This window comes from Nothoprocta perdicaria, unplaced genomic scaffold, assembly GCF_003342845.1.
Source record: "Nothoprocta perdicaria isolate Ctin4 unplaced genomic scaffold, notPer1 scaffold_5, whole genome shotgun sequence".
Classification (NCBI taxonomy): domain Eukaryota; kingdom Metazoa; phylum Chordata; class Aves; order Tinamiformes; family Tinamidae; genus Nothoprocta; species Nothoprocta perdicaria.
The window spans coordinates 1,137,310-1,148,582 of NW_020455754.1; positions in this window are offsets into that span (position 1 = coordinate 1,137,310).

Consider the following 11,273-nt stretch of genomic DNA (forward strand, 5'->3'; position numbering starts at 1 on the left):
TCCATTAGACTGTGGCTGCCTGGTATCCTTCAGAACTACACGATGAATAGGGGTTGTCTTTTTACACTAAAAAATATACAAAATGCTGCACATGCTTGCATGCTTGTCATAAGCAATAAAACAATAACATTTTCCATGCAAGTAGCAATGCTTCCCTATACATCCTTTTAAATTAGGGAAAGGTGCTGCAACAGCATCATCTTCAAAAGCTTCTCAGTTGCCAAACATGGCAGGGTATACCCAATGTCCATACTAAACCTTCATATATCTTTCTCAAGTAGGGTTCATGCTAAATCCAAACAGAATCCAAGTGAAGTCCAAGCATTCAAGACAAGTTTAATTTGTATAGTTACAGTCCATAGCGAGCCCTGCGTACAGCATCAGGAAACCTCACAGTTTATCCAGATGTCTCATTGCCAAGTTGCTGTTCCTTTTCTCAGATAGGACAGTGGAGGGAGAAGAGAAAAAGGTTTCCTCACTTAGCTTTTTATGTAAGAAAATGGTAAATTAGCCTATGTACATGTAAAGAAAAAAAAACAAAGATCAAACTTAATACAGAAATCACAAAAAAAAAATAGGAGGAAGGAGTAGTTGGGGAAAAGACAGTGGGAAAAATCAACACAAACTGTATCAACAAACTCCACAAGGGAAAAATGGAAAAAGTAAGCAGAAATAGAYTTCAGGTTCTGAAACGTAGCTTGCAAAATTGTTTTCTTTGGCGAGCAGTAAACATTCAACCCAGCAAAACAGTGGGAGTTAGATGGAAACCTTATGCATTTAACAGGAAGAAAACTGTTATCGAAGGGAAGATTTATTATGTATTTCTGAAACGGTCACAACTAACCAAAATCAGATGGTGCAACAGTGAAGAAGCTATCTTAACTCTTCTATTTATCATAAACTTATAAGTCATATACTTGCAGCTTCATAGTCATCTGTGTACTCCCTCTCCGAAAGTCAATAGACTATTATAATATATAATAAAATGATATAGAGTTAAATGGGGATGAGGTCCTCACAGTACCAGCTTCAGCTCTGGCAAATTTAAAGCCACTAGCTGAGAACAAAATTACTGACTCCTTCCCATCCAAACACCTGAGGAGGGAGTGGACACAGGCAGCTCAGCAGTAAAACTTCAACTGAAAAGACACTTGTTGAATCACTTCCCCAGTCTATTTGTGTTTTTTCTTTCACTCAAGTAATTGGGAAATAGAGGAAGATCAGAGTTAAGATTTCTACGTGAAAGAAAGCAGGAAAGTGGAAGAAAGGTAAGATCCCTTGATGCCCTTCCAAGACTAACTATTTCTTAACAGTGTCTACACAAGTAACTCAAGTTTTGCTGTGCAATACAATACCCATAAGGGATTCACTTTTGCAACTAAATAGCATGAGTATGAGAGAAAAGCACTGCAAATAACAGTCGCTATATAGAGGAGAAAAAAGCAAGCATTGTGCTTTGCCAAAAGCCATCCTCCAAACCCTTCCCAGAGGCAGCCAGAGGACAGAGCAGCTCCGGGCGCCGGGACCCTCGGGTCCTGCTGCCCCGGCAGAGCAGCGGGCACGGGCACTGCACTGGGCAAGGCTTGGGATCAGCACACAYCCGGGCACCTCCCCACGGCTGGAAGCAGTCGGGAAGCCAGGCTRAGCACCCAGCTGCTGGAAATGAAGAAAAAAGGCAAGGCGGAGGAAAAAAAAAATTCATGTGTCCTTTAACTTATGCAATGGACATACCAATCCTAAGCTTGCCTCCCACTAAGGTTGTCTTATGTCTGAAGAAGCAAAAACATTTATTCTGAAAGCTGGAAGATGGCAGCTTAGCAAAATATCCTGATACCTTTTATTTTCTCAGGAAGATACTTCCTGCTTTACAGATGCTGACAGTACCAAGCACTATTTGGGGAGACATTCCCTTTAAAGGATGAGTTAGTCYTGAACTAGGTTGACTTTTATGCTCTTATAAGCTGTCTTTTCTGATCAGAGTCCTCCGATTACAACTAAGCAAGGGCTGCTTTGTGCCAGCCAAGTTGTGAAGCTCTGCAAGTGTTTAAACCCTCCTTAAGGGTTAGCAACCATCATATGAACAGGGATCCTCCCGAAAGATCCTGTCCCCTGAACAGAAGGATATATTTTCTGTTTGTCAAACTGAGATAATATTCATTACCTATGAAAACAAATAACTTGGCTCTAAACATGCCCACTCACTGCTGAACTCAGCACGTCGAGCTATTTTATCAGTGGTCAGCAGCGACTCCAGCGTAACACGCACTGGGAAATAAACACATACTTGGAAATCTTTCCTCCCCATTTATGCTTCCTGCAAGGAGCCTAACAGGACCAACTCTGCACTGCATGAAGCATGTTCAGCAGTATTTTAAGGACACTTTTCTGACTCTAAATGGTGACAGACTGCAGGAAAGCCTTACTCACTACCACTGGGGTTGCACATTGCAGAACAGCGTGGCACAGAGAACCCCAAATTCTTCCTAGGGTCATCTCCGTTACACCTCCGCTAGCTCCGGGCTCACCTTGGCTCTGTGCTCTGACACTTACAGGTGGTTAAACCCATCACCTGACAGCACCACATGATCTTCAGACATAAAGTATTATATTCCATGTGTTGCACATGCCACTTACTGCAATGGATCTAATATATATACACATACAACTACAAATCTATACAATGTGATGGGAAAGAGAAAGGAAAGTTACAGGTGAGTATGTATGGGTGTGCTTTGTGATGGACACGTGGAAAAGGAGTTAGGAGATTGCCAGGACGATGTCAAAGATGTGACTGATTGCAGCACTTCTCACAGTCTCATAGAAGGCAAGAGTATCAAGACTCCAGTGTCCCTGCTTATACACAACAGGAGTACAAGTTGTCACACAAGGAATGTGACTCAGTTACCTGGCATACTGCTCTACAAGAACTGGACCACAACATGGAAAAATCCTCAAACTCAATACAACCTATCACTAGGGTTATAGCCTCAAAAAGCACATCCAGTAGTCCCCAAAAACCCTGTGTACACACAGAAGCCCTCAGGCAAATTCACGTGTTCCAAGTACTGSCTTGATTTGCAGGCTTTTTCCAAGTATATTTTTTTCTGCATTACAAACATGAATGATATCCATGAGGCAATATATAAGCTTAAGCAGTTGCCGGTTGATGATGTACAAGATAACGTCTGATGCAGGTTAAACTTCTGACCATCTAGGTGCAATGACTTCCAACATGTTTGCCCATTCAGAACCAAAGGCTGCTCTCACAGGCCTCCAGCAGCACATGAGCAGAGCAGCCAAAGTTATATTTGATGCAATAATATATCACTTTTCAGAATTTCTTCATTCCAGTTTAAGGCAAACTTATCCAAACATACTATAGTAGATATTAAATATTTTAAAGATCCTTATCTGCATATGCGAGTCTGGCTTCAGCTGAGCACAGCAAAGATAAAACTTTCAGACACTACTGTGTGGCCCCTAAGGGATGTAATGGTCTACATATACAGATTTTACTGAACAATTTGGAGATATTAGAAGGCCAAAATAATACACAATAGATGCTACAAAGATGAAGRAAGAAAGATTTAATATAGTGTGTTTAACATATGTGCATTTAGTAGTGGTTTACCTCCAGGTGCACCTCCTTTATAAAAGATGTTAAGAGAAAAGCAAAGTTTCTCATATAGTTTTCTGTACATCTTAACATCAGATGTACATCAGAGCCCATCAAGATCAGATGGGAAGACAGCCCCACATGCACTTAAGGATGCCCCAGAATAGCAGGGTCTTTTCAAGCAGGAGGCTTTACTGAATAGGACAGTTATGATACACAAAGATCATTGTCATTGTAGTGTGAATAAATTAATGAGAAGTAATTTGCTAACTAATTTGTCATTAGCCCCTTGTATTGTTTTTCCTTGATTCTACAAATTGTCATAGATCCATCACAGGAATAATATCCAAGCAAAAAGCTTTTGTGACACCCACAGATTTGTATTCACAGGCTTAAGAAGGGGCCATCCAGGCACTCTGCTATTGCTAGAAACTCSTTGGAGCAGCAGAAATTACCCAGCCACAACAATCATCTCATTTTCTTCATTATTCTTCACACTAAAGAACAGCATATGCTTTCAGTATATATAAGCTATTTACACTGTGGGTTTATTTGTTCTCCTTTTGCAGTTGAAATCAGGAATTGCCCCAGGGAATGTAGAGGACTAGGAGCATCAACTTGTCTTTTTTCAGCTGCCACCAGCTTGGAAATTGGGCTGAGAAARTAGCAACAACTCCATATAAGCACTGATAGTTAAGGAAAAACATACCAAATTTATAAAAAAAAGCACATATCCTCAAGATCAGCACCAAGGAAAGAGCAGTTTTTTTATGGGATGAGCTGATCCTGCTGGAGAACACGGTTAAGGACAAGACCAGGTTTCCGAGCAGCTCAAGGATGCCCAGATCCTCCTGGGCAGGCTCAGTGTGCCTCGAGGCCTGCTTGACCATCAGGTCACTTCTGTGACAGCCTTACAGCATTTCCACCATGGGGAACTGACCTTGGCCTCCAATTACACCATTTAACTTAAATGCAGATTACAAGTGATAGCATTTTACCTAAAACACCATGTGGGACCCATCTTCCAAAATCCCTTTTGAGACCTCAGTGTGGGAGGAAATGTGCCATTTACTATGTCCCTTTTTCCTGTCATGATAGCATCTCACTGCAAATGAGTAAGTTAAACCACTTGGTAACACTACAAAAGACAGCAAACTTTAAACTAAACGCCAGTCACACTGCTACAAAGCCAAGCAAATGATGTGTTCCCTTTAATATAGGAAAACATATTTACAACATTACCTATCATTAAATAGAGAAAACTGTCAGATACATTTTTTTTCTCAGGATTGATGGTCCTTTCAGTGTTAGGATGCGCTGTTCAAATAATAACATACATTTGTATTCAAAATTGAAGTTTATTATGTGTTTGCCTGTCCCATATTAGCTAGTGAAATGGAGTTCTACCCTGCTTTCAGCAGCTATCAGCAGCCATTCAAGCATTTCCACTCTGCCTCAGGAATAGCTGGCTATTCGTGGGGTTGTCTGAATAGAGCCAAAATTCACCTGCCTACCCGTAATCACCTACAATTTTGGTGCCTGGTCTCCAGCTGCTGCTCCAGAAAGGAACTAATCCACTTCGCTTTCCATCAGCTCTAAGGGGAGGTCTTGGCATCGAGTGCACCATGTGCTCAGGCATCCAAATCCCACCCACACTTTCTTTCATAGAAAATGAGATTCTAACAAGGATGATGAGTAAATACAGGTGACAACAGGAGACCCTACCAGAGTTAGCAGTCCTGTGGCAMAGACCATCAGATTTTTAGCTCAACCAGTGGAGTAGCAGCTTGTATCACCCAAGCTGCTGTTTTCGCCGATTAGCTGAAAGATACTATCTCTATACACCACGTCTTTCTTTTTAAATATAGATACACGCATATATAGCCAAGCAGCTTGCATGACCTAAATGATCTTTACTGAGTTTCACCTGCAATGTCTGTATCCTGCCTTGAAAACTCCTCCCATCTCCATCCAACACACAATACACACCATGCAACAACTTGAAAGAGACTCCTAGAAAACCAAAGCGGATTTTTTTTTTTCCTTTCTCTTTTTAAAGAAGGCAGCTTTGGAGCTTTCCCCCACTCTGTGTTGGCTAGAGAAACCAGTCTAATTAGATTCACAGGTTTTTGAGTGTTTTTTTTTTTAAGCTCGTTGCACTGATTTGCAAAGCAGTCAGAGCTGGAATGAGGTTCTGCTTGTGCACTCTACCCTTGATTTTATCTTTGTCTGCTAAGTCCAGCAAATCACTTCACCTCTTTGTCACAGTGCTCTAAAAACCAGCACACAGACACAGGCACTTCTTGAAAAGGCTTCACTTAAAGGTATGAAAATCATCAGAACTGGGTATCATTTTCTCAAATGCTATTCTTGCCAAGAAAAAAAAAATCCAAGATAATCAAGTTTGAGCTCAGCAAATCTGGGTAAACTAAATTACTGTAGGCATTTTTTTTCTTTTTTTCCCCCCCTTTTGTTGAAAGAATGGATTGAAACGGAACTTCCAATTTCCATCTGTTAAAATAAACTCTGACCTCCTTTCATGTTTGCTCTAGGGGGTACTAGGTTGAAGAAGAAACATGATTAAAACAGTCCTAACAAGGCACTTTAGAATTTCAGAAGCTCCTGGATAACTTGAAATGATGTCACAACTTTGAGATAAAAAATATATATGGCATTTATAATAAAACTACATTCCTCAGGTAAATGAGCAACAACTGTCTATTACTAAGGTGCACACTGACTCCTTAGGATTTCAGTTTTACAGAAGCATTCTTTGACTGCTCTTTGTTCTTCAAACTGGATTTTCTTTAATACCAATAAAATACTTGGTGCAATATGAATGCAAGCAATAAAAGTGTAAGAACTACCTGATGCAACAAGAACCTTTCTCATGGCCCTTTGCAGTAGTTGCGGATTTGGCTGAGAGTTTCTCTACCGACCACTGTTTCCAAGTCCCATGACAAACAGAGTTACCACTTGTAATACTCGACCTGAGGAGCTCTTCCGAGCAGGCTGCCGTGACGCAGCATTGCTGCTGGAACCAGCACATCATCAACCCAGGCAATGGAGACACGCGAATCATTACTGTCCTTGGTTGGAGCTCCTACCAAGCCATCCAAGTAGGATGGTCCAAAGACAGCAAATTACAGCTTGCTATTACTGCCTAACCAGTTTGCACAACCATCTCCAGCACATCACTCCCCATCACTCATGTTTCCTCTCACCATGTTAGATTCACTGTATATTCTATTTCCTAGGAGCCTGCAAATGTCCAACATCCGCAACCTATCCTTACACAGCAATGACAGGCAGAACACTGCTTTTATATTTACTTTTCTGTAGAAGCTGCTGCTAAGTGAGCTTAGGTGCTCAAACATGGACCTAACCATGCAAACATATACTTCTTGGTAAGGCAGAAGCAACTTAAAGAATCTTGAAATTCTGGATATATTTCATCAGTGTCTCCACAATATATTCTGTTTCCAGCATCARATGTTGAGAAACTATTTCCTGAGGAAAACTGCAAGTGAGTGTCAGACTACAGGAAGAAGCTTTCAGGTGCTCACATAATGTATGTGTCAGCATTTAGCCCATAAATATCTAAAAACAATTAGGTGCTAATTTTGAGCAAGTYGGCCTGCACAGACTGAAACTTTAGAGCAATTATTTGTCTTGAAACAAAATGTTATTCCTTCACATCGGGTTGCTGAATTATGCATTTACCCGGTACAAATGTAGTTATTTTTTCMCCACTTCAGAGCGGAGCCACTACAGAGTACGAGGGCACAAAGTCACCCAGGACCGTGGCCTTGTGCAAAAAGGTTCAATTAAATATTCTAGCTGGTGCCAAGGACACGTAACCTTGCGTTTCAGACTGAACAAAATAAGCACGTACACACTTGCACATGCCTCATAAAGAAGACTTAGAATAAAACAGCAACAGCGGACCAAGTAGTTAACACAACCGTGTATTATTTGCTGAAAATCAGTTAAAAAAACAGGTTTATGGCTCTGTCGTTCACACACGAATATGAATTTCGAAGTGGCTATTATATTCCCAACATACTTGTGGACTATATTTTGCTMCAGTTTATCAAGATTCAACTCTGAAACTGGAATGACAGTTACTAGAAATTCATATAAAATAGAGATAATGAAATACATTTTAAGAGCACACACTCACATAGGACTCAAACCTATTCCTCACTGAATAAACAAAAGCCTTTATGYCTGGTACCATTTAAATACTCTTCAAATTTTTTAATAGCGAGTACTTTAAACAACTTAATSAGAAAAGCACATAAAAATAAGACAGGTCTAAATATTGTGCAATGCCTTTTTCAAAAATAAAACTTCAGATCTTCTCAGCTCCATGACTCAGTTTTCCCCCTCACATAAATAATTTACTGTAGCCACTGTGAGCCAGCTTGAAGTCTATGTGGGCCAGAGGTAAAATTAGCTCCAAAATGAGGGACATCTCTCACAGTGAATGACAGTTGAGAAGTTTGCCCTGAAGTGATTTGGATTTCTAAGCTATCTCCCAGGGGTTAGAGTTTATCTTTCTAGTTATATGCATGTGTTTTGAAATCTGGCATGGACTATGACTTATTTTGTGGGATCCCAGCATTTTAAGCGTTTGTTCACAATACCCATTAAAGTTCCCAAGTGATAATAAGTAAACGCTGCCTAAGAAGTAAATATCAGCCGGGGCAAGACACGTAAACGCCATTTTTTCTGCAGGAATGACAGAAGTTCACGTATAATATTAATCAAATCTGACTATAGGGGGAAATTTAATAATGGTACACTGTCTTCTAGGGTAGTTCTTTCTTTTATAAAAAACCTCCATTATGAAATATTCAACAATCATACATATTGCATTTGATGAATAGTGCAGACTGAACAGATCTCTGTCTATATATCTGATGAGCAACCCAGGCACTAATTCCTGTTATGTACCAGGAATCTATACTCCAGAACAACAATAAAATTCTGTCACAAAGGCATATCCGGGCCATTATGAGACTTTTTCCAGAATTTTCTTCCAATTTTAAAGGCTGAAGTGACTTCAGTTATGCCAAAGGATCCCACTGGCATATGCCCAGTCATACTTCTAAGTGGTCTTCCATAGATTTTCGTTAGTATTAGGAATAAGGTGGGTGGAAAGGCAACACCCTGATTTCATGTCTCTACATGAAGAATAACATCAAAGAATAAAGAAATCAAAATAGTAATTTTGACAGAGCTGTCTACTAATGCCGTCTCTATTCACTATCCTATTCACTTACCTCTGCTAAGAGTCTTTAAAGCACCTAATTCTAGACAGTACATGGACAGGCAGATCCTTGAGGGGACAAGCTCTGGCACCTTGAGAAATATCAGAGAAATATCAGAAATTCCACATACATTTAGTGTTGACAATCTTCACAACCCCCAATCTGATATTCAGACCGTTCCACAATGCTTTAACTAGGAGCTAAACATGACGTCACTGGGTACACATCTAGGCACCCAGCATGAAACACACCCTGGTACAAGAATTTAAGTTCTAATGGCACATTTACATGAATTGGTTCTTAAGTGAATTTCATAATTCAAATCCAGATTTCAGGACATTTGTAACCTGACAAATAGATTTTGTCAGGATCAGAATGTCTTCTTTCTGAAATGGCTTTGAACAGTTTACATAAACCTTACGCCAAAAGTATCAAAGCAATTTACACATGAAAGCTTACAACTGCAACAAATAACTAGGAGGGAATAAACCCAAATCTTTCATATATAATTGCAGAACTCATTTCTTTAAATTAGCTTTCCTTAAATAATTAATTCCCTTAAACACAAGCAACATGCCTGCCGAACTCTACTGACAAAGTTCTTCCAAACTGGTCAGATTTGTAGGTAAGATTATGTTTTTTCGCTAAGCTGGAAGAGAAGAGCGAGAAATGGTTATGCKTTTTTCCTGCTCTGAATATTTGAGAGGCACTCGTACATCAGAGCAGAGGTAGCTACGCAACTCCCAAGACACACAGGAGCCTCTTTCAAAGTATGAATCGTTAACTGAAGCCTTCTTTACAAAAAAACTTTCTAATTACGGTTTTGTGACCAAAATCCCCTTTTCCCCACCGCCGCTCTAAGTAGCTGGGCAATTAGGCTAACAGTCACGCTACCTGGGGACAAGAACGTCAGCAACCACCTAGGCTCCTCTTGTATAATATTACTGCGTTTGTGATAGGTTTTGTAATGAGAACAATAAATACCAGAAGCATATGATTATTCTGTAATTTAGCTTGCATTTTTCTAAACCCAGTAATAACTAGGATAATTTAGATCTCAAAAGAGGTAGGGATAGCAACTGAATCTTAAAAATCAATGCCCATGAAAGCCTTTTAATACATGATATATTCAAGTGTGTTCAGTATAAGCATCTGCCGACTGAATCTTATCATTCTTATTTTTCCTTTTTTTGTCCACTTAGCATCACTGCGTGCAATACCAGAGAATGAATCGGCAGAGTCCCCCTCTTGCCACATTGGCTCCGTGATGCCTGCTCTGAAACAGCAGAGTTTAGCAGAGCTCACGGTAACATAACACAAACACACAGAGCAGAAAGAAGCCACAAAGCCTCCCCAAAAGCAGTAACTACCAGGATCACTAACTAGCAGTGGTGCTCCACAGAAAATGTGAACGCTTCCACCTGTGCCTCGCTTCCACCTGTGCCCRCACCTGAACTCATTTCCAACATTTCCATCACATCTAACCTAAAATGCTGTTGATGATTCCCAATGCAAGAAGCAAGTTTGGAAAGCCAGGGTGGTATCTTTTTCAGCTCCAGCCCTACTACTGAGTGAAATCCTGGGACAAAGCCAAGTAAAAAGTTTCTTCAGTCCTTGATACTAAGCTAACCTGGTCTCTATAAACAGATTCAGAGCAGAAACATACACACAACACAACAAATGGTGGTACTAGGTATGAATCGATTCAAACATTTTCTTTATATATTTCTATATTGCTAAATGCATCATCCTTTCAATATTGAAACCAGAAGTAATATTTATAGATGATAAGAGTCTTGCTTTGAACCTTCACTGAGAACACCACATGGTCATGATTCAACTATGAAATCTAAGTTTGTTTTAGGGCTCTAAAAGGCAGTTAGCTCATTAAAAGGCAATTACACAAAGTAAATTCAAAGAAAATAAAACAGCGCTTTTTGGTTCATTTCAGTGATATATCAAATATCTTGACCGAGTTATTACGTATCTTGAATATAGAAAAGGTAGGACAAATCTTCATTTAAGAAAAAAGAACCCTTAGAAAAACAACAAATCATTTTGTTCTATTGATTTAAATGTAGCTACTTATTTTTCTCTTCTCTCTTTTTCCTGAATTAGTGATCTAAGAATTTACAGAAACACTTCCTTTTTCAAAGAAAGTTCACAAGTGTCAGGGGATAGGGGGGGAAAATGGTTCTAAACTCTAGGCAGACAAGTTTATCCAGGCAGATATTTCCCATATGGAGAATATCAGCACATACATAAATACCTACTGCCTTTTCCAGAGCCGTTCCCGCCGCGGTTCACAAAGCGTCCGTCACAGATTAGCAGCTAAAGACCCCACAGCAAGACTGAAATGAGACACTCACCGCAGGCTGCCG